At 40.2% G+C, this 24,035-nt stretch overlaps 1 long non-coding RNA gene across 1 annotated transcript in view; it reads right to left on the reverse strand.

Moving 5' to 3' along the window:
* LOC141279333 (uncharacterized) overlaps positions 1–24,035 on the reverse strand; it is a 44,160-nt gene that overhangs the window by 9,429 nt on the left and 10,696 nt on the right. The window contains exon 2 of the long non-coding RNA XR_012333380.1: positions 20,819–20,996. This is a non-coding gene — a long non-coding RNA (uncharacterized lncRNA). The remainder of the gene's footprint in view (positions 1–20,818; positions 20,997–24,035) is intronic.

The following is a 24,035-nucleotide window of genomic DNA, read 5'->3' on the forward strand; positions in this document are numbered from 1 at the left end:
ATGAACAAGATTAATCCCAACCACACAGAATTTATAGTCAGTGTATTAAGAAGGCTAGACATCAAACAGACATTGAATCCTTCTCCCCTTCTTTGGTGACCTTCTACTCATCTTTCAGGAACAGATTCAAATGCATCTTCTCTGTGAAGCTTTCTGGGCAGTTAGTTGTCATTCTCTGTGCTTCTACAATGCATAATTCACCCCTGTGTGATCAACCGAGAACAGGCTTTTTATTGTAACACTTTAGTTAACAATGTTTCCTGCCACTTCACCCATCTCTATCCCCCAGCTGGGTGGTAAAGAACTCAAGGGCAAGCTTCCTCATTTATCTTGATGGCAACTCCAGGACCTAGCACAGTGCCTGCCACATAGGCGATAAATACTTGAATGAATGGAACTGACACCAAGAGGAAAGAACGGGAAGTTCTGTAATGACTCCTTTCTATATACTGTATGTCCACTTGTGGTTTTGAAATTAAAAATGGCATTCCTATTGATGATTTTTAGCTTTATGATTGGCAAAAATCCATTTTTCTTGTTTGTGCTAGTGGTCAATACAAATGGAAATAGACGTAAGCTCTTGCCAGCTGTTGTTAATTATACTTTAAGCCTATTCAGAAATATTGAGAAAATTCACCTTTTGCTTCAATTTATCTGAGTTGACAATCTCCACAACCTAAATCCACTAAAATCCACACCTCCAAATTCATTTAATTCTGCATGCCCTATGACTATAGAAATTGAATCCCTAGAGTCTCAATTTCACAATTTGGCTAACTCTAATTCTTTAACCTTTATAAAATTCTTTTTGAATGACTGTTGACAAGCCTGGTATCTAAGGTTCAAGAAAAAGAAATCAAAATTAGTTCCATACTCATGTGGCAAGGAAAGGGCTGTGGCCCATGGAAGGAGGAAGCAATTTCACTTCTACCCTTACCTTAGAGATTGACTCTAAGCTTGACTACCTTAGAGTGAGACACTTGGGAAAAGCCACAATCTCTAGGGGTAGACAGGCACATGATGCTTGTAACCAGAGCCCTGTCAAAAATGGCCTGAGAGTTTTGAAGGCTGGGGTGGGGAGAGTGGCTTGAACGTTGTAATTTCAGATCTTCAAGCAGTCTTTTTTTTCTTTTTAAAATTTATTTATTTATATTTATTTATTATTGGCTGTGTTGGGTCTTCATTGCTGCACGCGGGCTCTCTCTAGTTGCGGTGAGCGGGGGCTACTCTTCGTGGCAGTGTGCAGGCTTCTCATTGCGGCGGCTTCTCTTGTTGCAGAGCACAGGCTCTAGGTGCGCAGGCTTCAGTAGTTGTGGCTCGCGGGCTTCTAGAGCGCAGGCTCAGTAGTTGTGGCACACGGGCTTAGTTGCTCTGCGGCATGTGGGATCTTCCTGGACCAGGGCTCGAACCTGTGTCCCCTGCATTCGCAGACAGATTCTTAACCACTGCGCCACCAGGGAAGTCCCTTCTTCAAGCAGTTTTTCAAGGGTAGTTTTGGTTTAGGGGAAATGATCTAACTGGACAAGATTAGATACACTAATACTAAACCAGACCATTTTCTGGAATGGAAGTTTGACAGCTCCAACTCCAGAGACCTAAACTTTTCTGCATCATCATGTCAAAAGTTGCCTTTATTATGGGTGGAGCTACATCTCTGGAGTTTAAGATGCCTTTGGAGAAATATTTCCTTCACGGCGTGGGTATAGACACCCTTAGCCGGTATGGGATTGTTTATTTTCGTAGAGATACTTTTGCTTCCTGTTTAAACAGCTTCTCACAGGAGATGGGGAGTGAGCACTTTAGGACCACAGGGAAGCTACAGTTCTGGGTTTTTACTTCATGTGGATAAAATGCCACAAAAAGAAACTGGACTGGTCCAGGCTTAGTACAAAAAGACAGGCCTGCGATTACCTCACAGGCGGTAATACTCAAACACAGACGTGGGGAATGTCGTCTATTGGACATTTTGCTTTTATGTGATGATCTCACAGAGGCCATAGGAGGAGACCTGACCCCGTGAGTTGGGGAGGGCCGAAGTTTCCTCAGAGGAAGTGGACAGGAAATGGGGGTAGGAGGGGCAAACTTGAGGCTAGAAAGGCTGCAGGGAGAAATGTGGTCTTCTTCTGGGGCCTCTGGAGATTGGGGCCTGAACTTTCAGTAGGGTGAACTCACTTGAGGTCACTCCCAAAGGGAGAAGATAAGCAGCCCCTGCCAGAGAGCCCAAGCCTGGGAACTAGGCAACAGGGCACCTCCACGGCCCTAAGACAGCCTGTGCTTTGCTTGTGGACTCTGAGAGCGTTCAGAACTCACAGCCATTTAACAGTTTGTCGGTTTTATCATTCCTTTCTCTTATTCTTAAACTTTTAATCAAATTTTACTAAATGTTGCCGCCTAGTCCTGGTCAGGCTATGGGACATTAAAGGAAGGGTCTATGTCCACCTCTGGGAACATTTAGTAAAGGGAGGAAAAGCCTTCCCTTGAGGCCAGCATGGCTGTGGTGGCTTCAATCGTGGGGTTGCAGGAGGTGAAAGGTGACAGTGGGGGAGCTGTGATGAACAATCTGGAGTCACATGGGTGGCCAGGGCAGTATGGATTTGTGGAACACATGAGCCACTGGCAAGTGCAAAGACCTCTGTGTGGAGAGGAGCCGCATAAAAGATGAGACTGCCTGTCATCAGATATGATGAAAGTTTGAGCCACAGTAATTTGGCCATTACAAGGTAAACTTGACATCATTTTTTTAAACAATTTTTTATTTTATTTTATTTATTTTTAGCTGTGTTGGGTCTTCATTGCTGCTTGTGGGCTTTGTCCAGTTGCGGCAAGCAGGGGCTACTCTTTGTTGCAGTACGCAGGTTTCTCATTGTGGTGGCTTCTCTTGTTGCAGAGCACGGGCTCTAGGCATGCAGGCTTCAGTAGTTGTGGCTCACGGGCTCTAGAGTGCGGGCTCAGTAGTTGTGGCACACAGGCTTAGTTGCTCCATGGCATGTGGGATCTTCCCGGACCAGGGATCGAACTCGTGTCCCCTGCATTGGCGGGCGGATTCTTAACCACAGCACCACCAGGGAAGTCCCAGAACTAACATTCTTGATCACTGCTCTCTCCTTGAGATTCTTGAATCCATTTCTTCCATTATTTTTCTTTTTATATTGTCTTTCCATCTATACGATTCTTCCTTTCTGTATTCTTCTCTGGATCCTCTTCCTTTGTCTACCCCTTAGATTTGTGGTTTTCTGAGAGTCTTTGTCCTTGTATCTGATTATAATCATGACTGTTCATTATCTTTTTTTGTTTGTTTGTTTTTTTGTTTTTGGTTTTTTGGTTTTGTGGTACACGGGCCTCTCACTGTTGTGGCCCCTCCCGTTGCGGAGCACAGGCTCCGGATGCGCAGGCTCAGCGGCCATGGCTCACGGGCCCAGCCGCTCCGCGGCATGTGAGATCTTCCCGGACTGGGGCATGAACCCGTGTCCCCTGCATTGGCAGGCGGACTCTCAACCACTGCACCACCAGGGAAGCCCCCTGTTCGTTATCTTTTGAATAGGCTTTCTATAGTAGGGGAATTCCCATATTTATATAGTAAATTTTACAATGTAGTAGTCAGTCTCCTTGCAACAAGGATGCAGGCACACAATTTTGGTACCATCAATCAGCTCATACCACATGAGACTTAACTAGAAACCCAGTATCCTTTAGTTATCACCCTCCAGGTTCCCCATCTTCTCAAACTCTAAGCAACAACTAATCTATTTTCTATCTCTATAGATTTACCTATTCTGTACATTTCATATGAATGGAATCATAAAATATGTGATCTTTGGCAACTGGCTTCTTATACTTAGCACGTTTTCAAGGTTCATCCATGTTGTAGCACACTTCATTCCTTTTTATGATCAAATAATATTCCATTGTGTGGATACATCATGTTTTATTTATTCATTCATCAGTTGATGGACATTTGGGTTGTGGCAGCTTCTATTATTACAAATTCTACTTTATTTTAGAGATGAAGAATCTGAACCTCAGGGAAGTAACTTGACCAAGGTGAGACAGCTAGAAAGTGACATAACTGAGATGAACACAAACCCTGGTGTATCTGATGCTTTCATTCTTGTCTTAACCACTACACCATTGTCTCTTACCATGCTATACAGCCTTGTGAGCTTACACAAAAGAGGATGGGACAAGACCAATAAAAATTCCCATTGTATATCTTTTTCAGAGTATGACTGAAATTTCATCCTGAAAATCAAGTAGGTGAAATTATCCAAGAAATTTTTGAGAAATAAGATTTTTTTTTTTTTTTTTTTTTTTTGCCGTGATGCGTGGCTTGTGGGACCTTAGTTCCCTGACTAGGGATCAAAGCCATGCCACCTGCAGTGGAAATGCGGAGTCCTAACTACTGGATCACCAAGGAATTCCCAAGAAATTTTTTAAAATAGCAAAATATAACTTAACTTTATCAGATTTTAAATCAATATAAATCTATGATTATTAAATATTAATAACCAACACTTACATAGCACTTACTGTTAAGCGTCTAAGAACAGTTCTAACTGCTTTACATATATTAACTAATTTAATCGTCACAGCAACTATTTGTGTGTATTAGTGTCTACACTTTGCAGATGAGAAAATAAAGATGCTGGGAATTTAAGTAACTTGCCCCACATTATAGAGCTGGTGGGTGGTAGAGATGGTATTTGAAGTCAGTCAGTCTGACTCTGGATTTGTGGTTTTTAATCACTACACTCATAAGCCAGACAAACAAACATAACAAACTAACGAATATAATCAAAGAAAACAAAGAAAAGTGATTATCAAGTATGTATGGGGTAAACTATTTAAGTTTAAAAGTAACAGAAGATAACACAATGTTAAAAAGCAACACATCGAAGTACAAAAAATAATTTCTCTGTACCCCAGACAAACCAAAACCAAATGGAAAACAACAAATAGGAAGAAAGTATTCCCAGTGTATATGGAAGATAAGAATTAATTCACATGAAAATTAACAAGAAAAATAGTACAGAACCAAATAGAGAGGTAGAAAAAGGACATAAATAAATTATGTCCAAAAAAAAAAAGAAAAAACTTGAGAAACATGTTTAACCTCATTAAATGAAAGAAATGCAAGTTAAACCCATGTTGATTATTTTTTTCCTATAAAATAAGAAAAATAAACAATATTGAAGGAGAACATTTAGTCTTGGCAATGGTGCAATAAACTGGTGTTCTCATACATTGGTGGTAGAAGTGTATATTAGTAGAGCCCTTCTGTCAAATCACCTTGCAAGATAAACCAAGAACCTTAAAAATTCATACTATTTGATTTTTCTCCTGGGAATCCAGGCTAAGGAAGTAAATGTAAATTTAGAAAAGGCTTTATGTTCATTGACAATCATAACAATTCAGATAAAAAATATTGGAAACCATCTAAATACCTAACTATGAGGAAATGAGTTAAATAAATTATTCAATGTATACACGTTAAGTGGCCATTAAAACTTTATTCACCTAATTATGTAAAACGTTGGGGGAATAATCCTGTTATACTTTTACATGCCAAAAAAAAAAGGCAGAATACAAATTTATATTGATTACAAAATGTATATGATGGAAGACGGCAGAGTAGAAGGACATGGGCTCACTCCCTCTTGCGAGAGCACCAGAATCACAACTAACTGCTGAACAATCATTGACAGGAAGACACTGGAACTCACCAAAAAATATACCGCACAACCAAAGACAAAGGAGAAGCTGCAGTGAGATGGTAGAAGGGGCGCAATCACAATACAATCAAATCCCATAATCACCAGATGGGTGACTCACAAACTGGACAACCCTCATACCACAGAAGCCCACTCACTGGAGTGAAGGTTCTGAGCCCCACATCAGGCTTCCAAACCTGGGGGTCCGGCAACAAGAGGAAGAATTCCCAGGGAATCAGACTCTGAAGGCCAGCGGGATTTGATTGCAGGACTTCAACAGGACTGGGGGAAACAGACACTCTACTCTTGGAGGGCACACAAAAAGTAGTGTGCACATTGGGACCCAGGGGGAAGGAGACCGAACCACACCTACTACTAGTGTTGGAGGGTCTCCTGTGGGGGTGGGGGATGGGGGTGGCTGTGGCTCACCACAGGGACAAGGACACTGGCAGCAGAAGTTCTGGGAAGTCATCCTTGGCATGAGACCTTCCAGAGTCCAACATTAGCTCCACCAAAGAGCCTGTAGCCTCCAGTGCTCGGTTGCCTCAGTCCAAACAACCAACAAGGAAAGAACTCAGCCCCACCCATCAGCAGACAAGCTGATTAAAGTTTTACAGAGCTCTGCCCACCAGAGTAACACCCAGCTCTACCCAACACAAGTCCCTCCCATCAGGAAGCTTGCACAAGCCTCTTAGCCTCATCCACAAGAGGGCAGACAGCAGAAGCAAGAACTACAATCCTGCACCCTGTAGCACAAAAAACACATTCACAGAAAGATAGACAAAATGAAAAGGCAGAGAACTATGTACCAAATGAAGGAACAATATAAAACCAGGGAAAAACAACTAAATGAAGTGGAGATAGGCAACCTTCCAGAAAAAAAATCAGAATAATGATAGTGAAGATAATCCAGAACCTCGGAAAAAGAATGGAGGCAAAGATTGAGAAGATGCAAGAAATGTTTAACAAAGACCTAGAAGAATTAAAGAAAAAACACTTAGGAGAACTAAACAACAAACAAACAGAGATGAACAATACAATAACTGAAATGAAAAATACACTAGAAGGAATCAGTAGCAGAATAACTGAGTCGGAAGAATGGATAAGTGACCTGGAAGACAGAATGGTGGAATTAACTGCCATGGAACCGAATAAAGAAAAAAGAATGAAAAGAAGTGAAGACAGCCTAAGAGACCTCTGGGACAACATTAAATGCAACAACGTTCCCATTATAGGGGTCCCAGAAGGAGAAAAGAGAGAGAAAGACCCGAGAAAATATTTGAGGAGATTATAGCCAAAAACTTCCCTAACATGGGAAAGAGCCACCCAAGTCCAGGAAGCACAGAGAGTACCAGGCAGGATAAACCCAAGGAGAAACACGCTGAGACACATAGTAATCAAACTGACAAAAACTAAAAACAAAGAAAAATTATTAAAAGCAACAAGAGAAAAATGACAAATAACATATAAGGGAACTCCCATAAGTTTAACAGCTGATTTCTCAGCAGAAACACTAAAGACAGAAGGGAGTGACATGATATATTTAAAGTAATGAAAGGGAAGAACCTACAACCAAGGTTACCCGGCAAGGATCTCATTCAGATTTGACGGAGAAGTCAAAACTTTACAGACAAGCAAAAGCTAAGAGAATTCAGCACCACCAAACCAGCTCTACAACAAATGCTAAAGGAACTTCCCTAAGTGGGAAACACAAGAGAAGAAAAGGACCTACAAAAACAAACCCAAAACAACTAAGAAAATGGTAATAGGAACATACATATTGATAACTACCTTAAATGTGAATGGAGTAAATGCTCCAACCAAAAGGCACAGTCTCGCTGAATGGATATGAAAAGAAGACCCATATATATGCTGTCTACAAGAGACCCACATCAGACCTAGGGACACATACAGACTGAAAGTGAGGGGATGGAAAAAGATATTCCATACAAATGGAAATAAAAAGAAAGCAGGAGTAGCAATACTCGTATCAGATAAAATAGACTTTAAAATAAAGAATGTTACAAGAGACAAGGAAGGACACTACTATAATGATCAAGGGATCAATCCAAGAAGAAGACATAACAATTATAAACATATATGCACCCAACATAGGCACACCTCAATACATAAGGCAAATGCTAACAGCTATAAAAGATGAAATAGACAGTAACACAATAATAGTGGGGGACTTTAACACCTCACTTACACCAATGGACAGATCATCCAGACAGAAAATTAATAAGGAAACACAAGCTTTAAATGACACAATAGACCAGATAGATTTAACTGATATTTATAGGACATTTCATCCAAAAACAGCAGATTACACTTTTCTCTCAAGTGCACATGGAACATTCACCAGGATAGATCACAGCTTGGGTCACAAATCAAGCCTCAGTAAATTTAAGAAAATTGAAATCATATCAAGTATCTTTTCCGACCACAATGCTATGATATTAGAAATAACTTACAGGGGAAAAAATGTAAAAAAAACAAACAGATGGAGGCTACACAATATGTTACTAAATAACCAAGAGACCACTGAAGAAATCAAAGAGGAAATCAAAAAATACCTAGAGACAATGACAATAAAAACATGATGATCCAAAACCTACAGGATGCAACAAAAGCAGTTCTAAGAGGGAAGTTTATAGAAATACAATCCTACCTCAAGAAGCAAGAAAAATCTCAAATAAACAATTTAACCTTACATCTAAAGGAACTAGAGAAAGAAGAACAAACAAAACCCAAAGTTAGTAGAGGGAAAGAAATCATAAATATCAGAGCAGAAATAAATGAAATAGAAACAAAGAAAACAATAGCAAAGATCAATAAAACTGAAAGCTGGTTCTTTGAGAAGATAACAAAAATTGATAAACCTCTGGCCAGACTTATCAAGAAAAAGAGGGAGAGGACTCAAATCAATAAAATTAGAAATGAAAAAGGAGAAGTTACAATGGACACCACAGAAATACAAAGCATCCTAAGAGACTACTACAAGTAACTCTATGTCAATAAGATGGACAACCTGGAAGAAATGGACAAATTCTTAGAAAGGTATAACCTTCCAAGACTGAACCAGGAAGAAATAGAAAATATGAACAGACCAGTCACAAGTAATGAAATTGAAACTGTGACTAAAAATCTTCCAACAAACAAAAGTCCAGGACCAGATGGCTTCACAGGTGAATTCTATCAAACAATTCGATAAGAGCTAACACCCATCCTTCTCAAACTCTTTCAAAAAATTGCAGAAGAAGAAACACTCCCAAACTCATTCTATGAGGCCACAATCGCACTGATACTAAAAAACCAGACAAAGATACTACAAAAAAAGAAAATTACAGCCCAATATCACTGATGAATATAGATGCAAAAATCCTCAACAAAATACTAGCAAACAGAATCCAACAACACATTAAAAGGATCATACACCATGATCAAGTGGGATTTATCCCAGGGATGCAAAGATTTTCAATATAGACAAATCAATCAATGTGATACACCATATTAACAAATTGAAGAAGAAAAACAGTATGATCATCTCAATAGATACAGAAAAAGCTTTTGACAAAATTCAACATCCAATTTTAATAAAAACTCTCCAGAAAGTGAGCATAGTGGTAACCTACCTCAATATAATAAAGGCCATATACAACAAACCCATAGGAAACATCATTCTCAATGGTGAAAAACTGAAAGCATGTCCTCTAAGACCAGGAACAAGACAAGGATGTCTACTCTCACCACTATTATTCAACATACTCTTGGAAGTCCTAGCCACAGTAATCAGAGAAGAAAAAGAAATAAAAAGAATACAGATTGGAAAAGAAGAAGTAAAATTGTCACTGTTTGCAGATGACATGATACTATACATAGAGAATCCTAAAGATGCCACCAGAAAATTAGAGCTAATCAATGAATTTGGTAAAGTTACAGGATACAAAATTAATGCACAGAAATCTCTGGCATTCCTATACACTAAAAACAAAAGATCAGAAAGAGAAATTAAGGAAACAACCCCATTCACCATTGCCACAAAAAGAGTAAAATACCTAGGAATAAACCTACCTAGGGAGACAAAAGACCTGTAAGCAGAAAACTCTAAGACACTGATGAAAGAAATTAAAGATGATACCAACAGATGGAGAGATATACCATGTTCTTGGATGAGCAGAATCAATATTGTGAAAATGACTATAGTACCCAAAGCAATCTACAGATTCACATGAAATTCCTATCAAATTACCAATGGCATTTTTTATAGAACTAGAACTAAAAATCTTAAAATCTGCAAGGATACAAAAAAGACCCCGAATAGCCAAAGCAATCTTGAGGGAAAAAAACAGAGATGACTTCAGACTATACTACAAAGGTACAGTAATCAAGACAGTATGGTACTGGCACAAAAACAGAAATATAGATCAATGGAATAGGATGGAAAGCCCAGAGATAAACCCACACGCCTATGGTCAACTAATCTATGACAAAGGAGGCAAGGATATACAATGGAGAAAAGACAGTCTCTTCAATAAATGGTGCTGGGAAAACTGGACAGCTACATGTAAAAGAATGAAATTAGAACACTCCCTAACACCATACACAAAAATAAACTCAAAATTGATTAAAGACCTATGTAAGACCGGACATTATAATACTCTTAGAGGAAAACATAGGAAGAACACTCTTTGACATAAATCACAGCAAGGTCTTTTTGACCCATCTTGTAGAGTAATGGAAATAAAAATAAAAATAAACAAATGGGACCTAATGAAACTTAAAAGCTTTTGCACAGTAAAGGAAACTATAAATAAGATGAAAAGACAACACTAAGAATGGGAGAAAATATTTGCAAACGAATCAACAGACAAAGGATTAATCTCCAAAATATATAAGCAGCCCATGCAGCTCAATATTAAAAAAACTAACAACCTCATCAAAAAATGGGCAGAAGACCTAAATAGACATTTCTCCAAAGAAGACATACAGATTGCCAAGAGGCACATGAAAAGCTGCTCAACATCACTAATTATTAGAGAAATGCAAATCAAAACCACAATGAGGTATCAACTCACACCAGTTAGAATGGGCATCATCAGAAAATCTACAAACAACAAATGCTGGAGAGGGTGTGGAGAAAAGGGAGCCCTCTTGCACTGTTTGTGGGAATGTAAATTGATGCAGCCACCATGGAGAACAGTATGGAGGTTCCTTAAAAACCTAAAAATAGAATTATCATATGACCCAGCAATCCCACTACTGGGCATATACTCAGAGAAAACCATAATTCAAAAAGACACACGCACCCCAATGTTCATTGCAGCACTATTTACAATAGCCAGGTCGTGGAAGCAACCTAAATGCCCATCGACAGACAAATGAATAAAGAAGATGTGGTACATATATACAATGGAATATTACTCAGCCATAAAAAGGAATGAAATTGGGTCATTTGTAGAGACGTGGATGGACCTAGAGATTGTCATACAGAGTGAAGTAAGTCAGAAAGAGAAAAACAAACATCGTATATTAACATATATATGCGGAATCTGGAAAAATGGTAAAGATGAACCGGTTTGCAGGGCAGAAATAGAGACACAGATGCAGAGAACAAACGTATGGACACCAAGGGGGGAAAGCGGTGGGGGGGAGGTTGTGGGGGGATGAATTGGGAGATTAGGATTGACAGGTATACACTGATGTGTATAAAATGGATAACTAATAAGAACCGGCTGTATAAAAAATAAATAAATAAATTCAAAAAACAAAAAAAATTAAAAATAGAACTGTGAAGTTTTAAAAAAAAAGTATATGACAACTATTAAAGAAATAACCTACTGAAAGGCTAAAGAGAAACATATCAAATATACTAAACTGTTAAAGAATTTTTTTCTTTGCACATTTTGTTATTTGCCAAATTTTCTTTGAGCACTGATTACTTTTACGATGGTAAAAACAACAACAACAACAACAAAAAACACCTTTGCTTTTAAAAAACAGTTAATGGCTTGTGTTACATGTGTTAAGTTGACTGATCCCAATTACTCCCGTCTCTCACTGGCACAGCTATCTGACCCAGGGGAATGGTGTGCATATATCTCTTTGAAGAGTCAGCCCTGGAGATAAGCCTCCATTGACTTGTGGGCCTGCTGATTTGCTAGTAATGCCAGATAAGGAATTTTAAACACCGAAGGAAACTTCAGAGCCACTGGCTGGTTCTCATCAGGAGAGCCCAATCAGTACAGCTTTTGTTTCCTCTGGTCGGTGGCCCTGAGAGAAAGCGAGATTACACTGTAGCTTTTGCACTCTGTCCAGGGCGCCAGGCTTCGCCACTTACAGAGCTGAGGTGGGCTGCAGAGGAATGCCTGGCTGGAGTGACAGAGGAAAACGACACCCGGTGGTGAAGGACGAAGATAAGATCTCCAAACAAAGAAGCTCGTTCTGGTTAACAGTTTCCAAAGTCTGCGGAACAAACAGAAACCTCTAGGGAAGCGGAAATCAAATGTGGCTAGGAATTCCCTGGCCTGATCCATGAGAAGGGTTAGGGGCCTTTGGAATTCTTACTCCTGTTCTCATTCTTACACTGATTAATTGAGCACATAGGATAAGCTGGATGTGCCTCCTCATAGGTTTTACTTACAGACCCAGACAAGAGATAAACTGGGAGACAGGCAATTAGGCCTGGTGTATAGGGTGCTATGGCTGTGATATCAGGGGCATCTTCAAATACTGAGGAAGGCTTTTTGGAGGAAAGTTGACTCTAAAGTAAAGTCTTAGGAGTTAGCCTGATGAAGGTGAATGGGGACGAGGAAGAAGAATCTTGCGGGCTAGGGAAATGTCTAAGACTTGCAGGCAAGAGAGAGAGAGAGCATTTGAAGAAGCTTAAGACATCTGGAATGGAAGATGGGAAGAGGGGAAGTGGTTTCTTCCTGTTCCCCTTAGACTGAGTTCTGGAGAGAGGTGAGAGGAAAAAGAAAAATAGATTTGCGAAAGTCTTCCTCTCAAAACTTTGCCCTTTTTATTAGTCCCAGATTATGCTGCTATTAGCTCTCTTAACCCTTGTGCTGTTGTTTCAAGGTTGCAGAGGAAATGAAGGGATGGAGGCAGCCCAAGGTTGGAGTCTGAGATCCATACAGAAGCTGCTGCCATCACACAGAAATGAGACTGAGCAGCCAGGACAAAGGTGCTCCACGTTGCCCTTAAACACGATAACTGCAGTCATTTTCAGTTCCAAGAGGCCAGTGGTGGGGTGGAGATGTCATTCGGTCATTCTGCATATGTTGAGTGCACAGTGGGTATCCACTGATGTAATTCACAGACTCATTGGAGAGGTAATACATGCAAACATGAATGATTTGTATATTTACTTGTATGAGACAATAGTGGAGTGGGGAGAACAACAAACTTTTATTGAGTCTTTATTATGTGTTAGGCACTATATGAAGTGCTAGGGAGTAAAAATGAAAAAACAAAACAAAAAACCTCTCCTAAAGTAGATCAGGGTCTACTAGCCCATGAATATACGTAGTGGAAAGAGAACAAGGTGGGAAATGAGCCTTGAAACGCACTTTAAAAGTAAATGTTTCATTACCTTGTGAGCCTGTTGAGATAGATCCACTGGCTCTCTGTCCTTTTGTACAACTCATTTAAGGGCTGAGTTGAATAACAGGTGAATATCTCACAGCTCCTTCACAGATGGGAAAACTCACAAAAATATGATAGGGTCAAAAGGACATGAAGTGGGACTTCCCTGGTGGTCCAGTGGTTACGAATACGCATTCCAGTGCAGGGGACATGGGTTCGATCCCTGGTCAGGAAACTAAGATCCCACATGCCGTGGAGCAACTAAGCCCACGCACCACAACTAGTGAACCTGCGAGCTCTGGAGCCTGTGCGCCACAACTAGAGAGACTGTATGTTGCAACAAAGGCTCCCACATGTCACAACTAAGACCCAATGCAGCCAAATAGATAAATAAATATTTTTTTAAAAAAGGACTTGAAGTCAGAGAGCCCTGAGCTTGACCTTGAGGCTGCACTCATTCAACCTATGTCCTTGCCAGGTTACTTAAACTTTCGGAGCCTCAGTCTCATCGTCAAAAACAGGTAGTGAGTGATAGATAATGCTGGTAGTCTACCCAGTGACAGTGTCCCTTCATTTTGCTATCAGAAGCTCTCACGGTTTTGTTTGGGGGAGGAAAGTAGCTAAACTAGTTGGTGGCTCGTGAGTGGTCTAAGGCAAAGGTTGGCAAACTTTTCTGTAAATGTGAGATAGCAAAATTTTAGACTTTGCAGACCTTTGAGTCTTCGTCACAACTGTGCCGTGGTAGCATGAAAACAACCGTAGACAATACATAAATGAACGAATGTGGATATGTTGCAACAAAACTATTTACAAAAACATTTGCAAAATTTATTTACAAATTCCCTGGTGGTCCAGTGGTTAGGACTCAGTGCTTTCATTGAGGGGACCCTGGTCAAGGAACTAAGATCCTGCAAGCCATGCGGTGTGGCCAAAAAAAACCCCAAAACTAAAGAAAAACCAAAAGCGGACAGTGGCCCAGATTTGGTTGTTGTTTGCCTATCCCTAGTCTAAGACCACCCTGAAAATCCTATTTCCCACTTTGTCCACTCCTTTTGAAACTAAAGGTATCCATCTGGTCTAGCTCTGGCCAATGATATCTAACTAGAAGTCTTATGAAGGGGGTTTGGGAAAAGTTTTTGCGTTCCTGATAAAATGGGGACTAATATGGCAGGCCCTACATTTCCCTCTGAGTTCTACCTTGAATGTGGATATGATATCTGGAGTTGATGCAGCCATCTTGCAATCATGAGATGATAAGCATAAGGCTAACGGCCAACTTCCTAAGGAGAGTGATGCAGAAAAAGAGACTATTCCTTGATGTCAATCACTTAGATGCTGAATCGATGCCAGCACCAGCTACTGGACTACTAAACCCCTAATTTTTTAAACCACTCAGGTTAGATTTTCTGCGTTTTGCAGCTAAATCTATCCTTAAGTAATTTCACAGGTTTATTGTGAATATGAGATTAATATGCAAATCATTTAATAGATGCTCAATAAATGATGCTTCTCTTCACATTTCATTTCACAGAAAATTGATACCATTCTTTTTGTGATCAGCAAACATTTGCAAACAAAATGCTAACATTTTGCACAAGCTCCTTTCAAGAATATGTCATCTAGAATGGAATATTTTTCAGCACCATCTTTAGTTTCACTCTAATGTTAAGTTTCCAAGGCCTCAGAAAGAGTAGGAAAGGGAAGGACTGAAAAGAATATCTAGTTTAGCAGGAGCCTGAGTATGAAAATATCCCAGGGAATTGTCAAAGAAACTGGAGCAACAAACTCTCGCTGGTAACAATTAATGAAAGTATCCTTTTTCATTCCCTTCCTCTGCTGCTTGCCAAGGTTCCTCATACCTGCCTGCCTCTGACTTCAGATGTGAAGATAAGAAGCACGTAGGGTGCTCTGCACAATGAGACCCTCAGTAGATGCTATTCTATTTTCCCTTCCTCTCTTTTCCCTGCCTTGCACTCTCACGGTCTGGGCTTATTAAAGAATCGGATCCCTTGGGGCAAGGGAGCCCCAAGAAGAAGGCATTCTAAGCCTGAAGGAGGAGAAGACAGAGAATGATTAGTCCAGGGATTGGGAGAAACAAGGAACAAAGGTTTAGAAATGTTAAGAGTCAGGCAGTTCAGAAGCAAATTTCTGAGAAGCAGGTTTCTGGGAATCTCTCTCTCTCTCTCTTAAAATAGTGCCGTGTGTGTGTGTGTGTGTGTGTGTGTGTGTGTGTGTGTGTGTGTGTGTGTGTGTGTGTGTGAGCTTAAGGTACCCATGCAGAGACAGACAGTATCCAATAAATGTTTTTGAAAGTATGGATCAGTGGGTGGATGGATAGATAGATGAATCATTAGAGAAAGGAACAGATATTGTGAACATTGAGCTGCAGTGGTCTGGATGTCTCTTGGTTTGGCAAGCTCTGTGAGAACTTTTCAAATTCCCTGTTGGAACTAAATTCCATTATAAGGTGAAAGCAGCCACAGAAAATATGTAAAGGACCTCAGAAGGATGTTTCCCAGTAAAACCTTACTTATAGAATCAGGTGGTGATTCAGATTTGACCCACGGATCATAGTTTGCCCATCCTTGCTCTGGACTATGTCCACATCTGGGAATGCCTCCTAGACCTGCAGCAGCCATTCTGCTACCTGCCTGAGGGTGGAGATGGACAAGTGCAGATAAAGAACCTTGGTTATTTGGCAAAGCCTCTATCCTGATGCACCTGAAACCCATCCTCACTCTGTGCTTCTTATCTTGTGAGGCAGGTGGTTTTTGTTTTTATTATGTTCATTTGAGTGGACTTTTCTCTTATTTGTAGCCAAGAGCATCCTAACTGCCCTATTTCCCTAAGAGGAAAACTCCCCCTTGTCTATTTCCCTCACTAGGTTGTAGTGAAATAGTAAATGTACTCAAGGCTGGTAGTGGTAGGAGAAAGAAGGGAAAAAGGAAGAAGAAGGAGGAGGAGGAGGAGGAAGAGGAAGAGGAGGAGGAAGAGAAGAAGAAGGAGGAGAAGAAGAAGGAGGAGGAGAAGAAGAAATGTCTCCTTACTGAAGACTTCCCAGAGCAAGAATTCACTTCAATTTAGTCGATTTTATAATCCTTTAGGAATTACTATACTGCTAAATACCCTGAACTGTCACTGATCTGTTAGACCCTTGTTTAGAGAGATGTAAAGATGATTGGAATATAGCTCCTGCTCTTGTTTAGTGGGCTGACTTCACTGAACCACTCATTTTTACTGTCCTTCATTTGTCTCTTATTGTTTCATATGTGTAAATTTTATTTCTATCAATTTATAGAGAAGTTCTTTTATGGCAGGAAACGTTTTATAAACCTCACAGATTTGGGCACTTAACAGATATACAGTATATGCATTATTAACTCAATTTTTAAAGGGTATTTTCATGAACATATTACAGAGTAAGAACAATTTGGGGTTATTTTAAATGGCTCTAGTCTGATTTAAACTACCTATTGCAAAAACCGAAAATTGTAATGAGCCTACCTGGGAAATTTTTTTTTTAATTGAAGTATAGTTGATTTACAATGTTGTGTTAGTTTCTGGTATACAGCAAAGTGATTCAGTTACACATATATACATATATATTCTTTATCAGTTTCTTTTCCATTATAGTTTGTTACAAGATATTTAATATAGTTCCCTGTGCTATCCAGTAGGACCTTATTGTTTATCTATTTTATATATAGTAGTTTGTATCTGCTAATCCCAAACTAGTTTACCCCTCCTCCCCTTTCTCCTTCAGTAACCATAAGTTTGTTTTCTATGTCTGTGTCTGTTTTGTAAATAAGTCCCTTTGTATCATTTTTTAGATTCCAAATAAAAGTGATAGCATATGATATTTGTCTTTGTCTGACTTACTTTACTAAGTATGATAATGTCTAGGTCCAACCATTTTGCTGCAAATGGCATTATTTTATATTCTTACAGCTGAGTGATGGAAATGTTTTTTAAAGTCAGTTAATTTTGAACTATTTATTCATTCTTTCTCGAAGGGGAATATTTCCCCTACAGTGAAACTTGTATGGTATGAACTTGTACCACGGGAGCCCACTTGTCCAGCATGTGGTTGTTACAATTAACATATCCCATTATGCACAGGTTTACCATTCTTTTTCTGAAATTCACAAGACGTTTATTGTTATGTACAAATATCGGAGGTTGGCCTGTAACTTTGGGGCAGTTTTCAAATACAGTTGGGTAAAATACATAAGAATAGTAAGGAGTTGAAACTAGGTTATTATGGGAAGCAAAGAAAAAAGAGAAAAGATCAGTCTAGTTTAGACTTGCCTTAATTACAGCCTATATGCACTGAAATGTGGTAATTTGATCCTAGTTGATTAATGGGATAATCCCTTTTTTGTACTAGTAAATAGCCCCAAATTGCCCTTTGTATGAATTATGTTACAAGAAATGTGTAATTCTATAAGAGAAATTGGTTAAACAAAAGAGGTAGAATTTTAAAGGTGGTGTTAACAAAACACCATGGGTTTTTTGTTTTGTTTTTTTTCTGAGATTCCTACAAACTCTAAGCACCTTTTACAAAATTACAGATTTATTTTCTTGGCTGTGCAAATAATATGGGCACACTGTAGAAAGTACAAAGAAGGAACTAAAAATTATGCATAAGCAAAAATAACCAGTTCTTTCTCTCTCTCTCTCTAGATATGTGTTGTTTACAAGCCATCCAGGCAACTCTGATGCTCACTAAAGTTTGAGAACCACTGTCCTATGGGATCAACAATCTGCAGAACATCCTTTGGGAAACAATTTGCAAAATTGCCTTTCTGATGAGTTTCTATATTTCCTGAAAGGAAGACGCAAATTGCTGGCTGCCTCTGTTCCCTCAAGGGCAAAACAGGGATATTAGCTGCCTCCCAGGTTAAGATTAAATATAATAATTAGTAAAAGTGTTTTGTAAACTATTAAGTGGTGAAGTGATACATAGATATTATTCTTATGGTGACCTTGAGTTTAAGCTGAAAGATTTATATTACTTAGCTCTGGGGAAACCCAAATGGAATGTAGACACAGATGGTTCTTAACTTTCACATATTCAACTTTTCTTTCTAGTAAAGTTATTTATTTTATTTATTTATTTTTGGCTGCGTTGGGTCTTTTTTGCTGCATTTGGGCTTTCTCTAGTTGCAGCGAGCAGCGGGGGCTACTCTTTGTTGTGGTGCCTGGGCTTCTCATTATGGTGGCTTCTCTTATTGCAGAGCACGGGCTCTAGGCGTGTGGGCTTCAGTAGTTGTGGCACACAGGCTCAGTCGTTGCGGCTCGCGGCCTCCAGAGCACAGGCTCAGTAGTTGTGGTGCACGGGCTTAGTTGCTCCGCGGCATGTGGGATCTTCCTGGACCAGGGATCGAACCCGTGTCCCCTGCATTGGCAGGCAGATTCATAACCACCGTGCCACAAGGAAAGTCCCACATATTCAACTTTTATACAACCCAATTTTCACACATGACACATGCCACCCTTAAAATGCCTTTCCCACACCAAATCTGGAATTTCCTACACTTGCAGTTTAATGAGCAATTTGACGTATCCCACGGCTGCACCACCTGCCAACCCAAAGCTCTGTTTTGGCAAGCTCACATCTTTTTATATTTTGCAGTTTTTGTGCCTATTTTATTGCATCTAGCCATTATCATTTACAAAGAAAACAAGGGAGAAACAGTAAGAGACACAGTTCTCAGCCATGTTTAGTTTCTATTACATTTCTTTGGCAGTCTTAGGCTGTGATTGTACGTATTTTTGTTTTATGCATGTGATAGCCTCTCAAATGTTCCTAGCTTCCCAAGTTCATATTTTTTCAAGTCCTCCTCTGCTCACTGAATTAGCTTTGCTTCCTCTGGTCAGTTTGTTCTCTTTGCTCCTTCTTTGTCTTGATGCTGGTGATCCCCAGATACCTGGTCATTCCTAGTTGTCTGTTCATATTTATATGACTTTTAGGTGCCTGGTATGGGCTGCCTCTGCAGCTACTCATGTTCATTTTCCCCAACAGACTTCTCCCCTAAGAGGGAGAGTGGCTGTGATCCTCGTATAAGTGGGCAGGGCTTTGACCAAGAGATTCCGCTTTACGGACTTAGCTGTCAGGCAGACAGACAGGCTAAAACCCCTTGCCCTCCCCACTCCCACCTCCCCCCTCATTGCCAGACGAGAAGGGCTTTACTTTGGCATTGGAGGATGTCAATGAATTTTTCTCCTAAGCAAAGATGGCTTAAGCTTTTTAATTCCTTCTGAGTCCATTTTGGAATTTTCAATTTACCGCTCTCAGCCCTCTCCCCCGACACATCCTATCCCTCCCCAGATAGGAAGTTAACATTATTTGCAGGAATATTCTACTGGGACTTTAACTCAGGGTCGAAGGCTGCTGCTGTTGCTGGCTACTCAGTGGTGGCGGGGATGGGTGGTGGGGGGGTCAGGGACATGACCTTGCTGCTTTGGATGCAGGTCTGTAATTAGTTATCTGGATAATTAATTATGCAAATTATCTTGTAATTAATTATTCAGATAATTATCACAGAGCCCCCTACTGCTCTTGACTTATAGTCACCCTTACACTGAGCTGGGAGTTTCTTTCAATCTTATCTTTCTTTCTGAGCCAATCTATTTTTTACAGATTTCTCTACAATAGTAGTTCTCCGAGTATAGTACCTGAACCTGAGAACTTGTCAGAAAGGCGAATTGTTTATCTATAATACTGCTGATGAGAATTTGGTTGTTTCTAGATTTTTGATTATTATAAATAAAGCTGCTGTGAAATTCTTGTACAGGTGTTTCTGTGGACATATCTTTTCATTTCTATTGGGCAAACACCTAGAAGTAGAATTGTAAGACAAATCCAGTCTGATGTAATCCCAAAATTCTTCCTAACTATGATCTACTAACAGTACAGTGTTATGGATTTATTCTTTTTATGGTTGCCAGATAAAATACAGTAAGTCCAAAATATTACATTTGGGACATATTTATACTAAAAAATGATTCACTGTTTATCTGAAATATAAATTTAACTGGGTGTTCTGTGTTTTTGCTAAATGTGCCAACCCTAATTCCTTTTTATTATCATTTATGTTATTTTAAGGGCTTCCAAGGGTGGGAGAAACAAGATTAACTTGTACAATTATTCCACCATCTTAATCCAAGACAAAAATTCGGCAGAAACTAAATAGCCTCCTAATCCACTTACCAGTTGCCTCATTCCTTTGCAAAATAAACTTCCCAAAAGCCAGTGAAAAATTACCATCAGACAGTCTTCCTTCCTAACCCTAAACCAATATTTTATGTCTACAAAATATCATTTCAAATAGGCTCAGAGCAGAATTTGAGATAAGCAATTACTTTAAATAAGGAATTTTATTTTCTGTATTTAATGTTTAATTTGTGTTTTGACCATTTTAAATAATCATACATATATATACATATATATGTTTATATATATATATATTTATAGTCTAACACTCAGATTTCTATTTTTAAACCAAGATTGAAACACTTACAGGGCTTCCCTGGTAGCGCAGTGGTTGAGAGTCCGCCTGCAGATGCAGGGGACACGGGTTCGCGCCCCGGTCCGGGAAGGTCCCACATGCCGCGGAGTGGCTGGGCCCGTGAGCCATGGCCGCTGAGCCTGCGCGTCCGGAGCAACGGGAGAGGCCACAACAGTGAGAGGCCCGCATACTGAAAAAACAAAACAAAACAAAAAAACACTTATAATATATACTAGGAACTCTATAATTTTTATTTATTTATTTTTTTGCGGTACGCGGGCCTCTCACTGTTGTGGCCTCTCCCATTGCGGAGCACAGGCTCCGGCCACGCAGGCTCAGCGGCCATGGCTCACGGGCCCAGCTGCTCCGCGGCATGTGGGATCCTCGCGGACCGGGGCACGAACCCGAGTCCCCTGCATCGGCAGGCGGACTCTCAACCACTGCGCCACCAGGGAAGCCCGGAACACTATAATTTTTTTCGTTCTTAGGGATAAAATTCCTCACATAGCATGTAAGTCTATTGCTTGATTTTTATATATTAAACTTTTCATATAAGTTTTCAGAAACTCGTTAAACACAAAAATGGAACTGACTCCAAAAAGACGTAATGGGCAGAAAAAAGTTTTAGGTGTAACCATGAGACCCTTCGGCTAGAAAAATAAATATCTAGGTGTCCTATTAGCTTTCGGGCAAGCTTAACCAATTTTGTTACCCAACGGTAAGTTTTTACTAAAGAGTCCTAGCGTAGTTAGTTCTGTCTTAGCAGTTGTGGATGTCATGAGATTATTATACATTCTGCATATGAATATTTTGGACTTGCATTTCTTTGTCCTATAATTTTTTAAATGTGGCTCCTTTTACCCCACTGTTTTGGTACAATCTCTTGTGGTGAGTTGGTGGCAGGACACCACCCTGGCTTGAGGCTTCTGGCAGAACATCATTCTTGTAGGGCTGTGGTTGCTACTAAGTTATTGCTGAGGAATCCTCTCCGAGGCCTATCCCCAGTTTCGGTTTTGCCTATGCATTGAACACTGTTAGTGGTTTCAGTCCCTCCATTGTTCCTATTTGAATCAAATGAAAACTCCTGTGAAACAGGATTTCTGGTGGTAGGAAAAGACCCAGGTCCAATAATGCCCAGGTTGCTCTGCACAGATTGGATTTACTTCTGTTTAATTCAGCCATTCTCTAGAGAGGCAAGAAAAATTCTACTTCTGAATTTTTTTTTCATATCTGTAGAAACATTAATGATAATAATAATAATAATCAACATTTACCATATATCAGCTTAAGTACTAGTCTATGAACTTAATATGTGTTTCTTGATTGATAAGAGTCATAATCATAAACAGTATAATTTAGCAAACCTTGTCTATAAGGTGGGTGATTTACCTACATTATTCAATCTTCACAACTTTTTTTTTTTTTTTTTTTTTTTTTTTTTGCGGTACGTGGGCCTCTCACTGTTGGAGCCTCTCCTGTTGCAGAGCACAGGCTCCAGACGCGCAGGCTCAGTGGCCATTGTTCACAGGCCCAGCCATTCCGTGGCATGTGGGATCTTCCCGGACCAGGGCACGAACCCATGTCCCCTGCATCGGCGGGCGGACTCTCAACCACTGTGCCACCAGGGAAGCCCTTCACAACTTTTTGAGAGAGGTATTCAGAAACAAGGAAGTTGAGGCACTAACAAGTTAAGAAGCACGTCCAAGATTAGACAGGTGGTAAATCATAGAATTGGGATTTAAACATAGACCTTCAAGCCTTCTTCATGTAATGCAGTTGAATCAATTTTTATTCTTTTTTTAAAAAAATTTATTTATTTATTTATTTATTTTTGCCTGCATTGAGTCTTTGTCGCTGCACACAGCCTTTCTCTAGTTGCAGTGAGTGGGGGCTACTCTTCGTTGCAGTGTGCAGACTTCTCATTGCGGTGGCTTTTCTTGTTGTGGAGCACAGGCTCTAGGTATGTGGGCTTCAGTAGTTGTGGCTCACGGGCTCTAGAGCACAGGCTCAGTAGTTGTGGCGCATGGGCTTAGTTGCTCTGCGGCATGTGGGATCTTCACGGACCAGGGCTCGAACCCATGTCCCCTGCATTGGCAGGCAGATTCTTAACCACTGTGCCACCAGGCAAGTCCCTAATTTTTATTCTTAAGAGTATGGTCATTTATCTTATTTAACTTTGACCAGAACTCCTGTGGAAAGAAAAGAAAATACTATTATCTCCATGATGTTAAAGGAAAATGAGATATAAGAAGTTAAATAGCTTGCCCCACTTCCCATATTAATGGTAGAGTTAGCCTAGAGTGCCCACTTTCTGGCCATTTAAGGCAATGCCTTTTCTACTATCCACCTACCCTATGACTGGGTGAGGTTACGTTAAGAAAATATATGTTTAAGTCCTTCCACTCAAAGCAAACCTTAGAGGGTCATCATCCTTGAATTCTTAGTTCCCACCTAGTCATTGTTTATACCTAGCCTAAACCTGTTAAATATCTAAGAATCCAGAGAGCCTTAGTTTGTGCCAACGAACATTGATTTTTCAAAGGTAGAATCCTCTACAGTTTTACTCTCCAAACCACACTTCCCAATAAAAATGATCTTCGACAAGTTCCAAAGTAAGCGGCAGCCCTGAATCCCAGGCCATGAGTTCTATGGGAGGGCGTCATCTGCAACCCACCGGAAATTTGGCAGGTTGTTTAGACAACCCGTCTCCATCAAGCTGCCTTCGATGGCAAAGCGAGATGAGCTTCTTTGCACCAGCTGACCTTCTCTACTCATCTCTGCAGGGCTTTCCTCTTCTTTTACCCTAACCCTCCAGGTCAGATCTCCCTGCACAAACGCTCCTCCTTACCAAGAAGATACGTTGGCTCAAATGATCTGATAAATATGCTGGTCATTTTTCCGGGCAAATCAATGCTGTGTCACTTCAGGTCTCTAGAAAATGCCCTCCAACTGCTTGACAGCCCTATCCACTTACAATCAGAGTTCTTAAAACCTAGATGCAGGTTGAGCCCAGATTCTAATTTCAAATCTCCGTTGGCTCTCACTTGGGGTACGTCCTGTCTTCCATCTCCAGCTGGCCCACTATCATGCCCTTTCCTCTGGAACGAAGACTTCCCCACATTCATCTCCACATTCCTCATACTTAGAAGAGTGGAATTTATAGCTTGCTAACTCAGCCTTGTCTCAAAGAGCAAGCAAAAGGGGACTGGGTTCAGGGCTTGCCTGCTAG

The sequence above is a fragment of the Tursiops truncatus genome, chromosome 8 (assembly GCF_011762595.2).
Source record: "Tursiops truncatus isolate mTurTru1 chromosome 8, mTurTru1.mat.Y, whole genome shotgun sequence".
Classification (NCBI taxonomy): Eukaryota; Metazoa; Chordata; class Mammalia; order Artiodactyla; family Delphinidae; genus Tursiops; species Tursiops truncatus.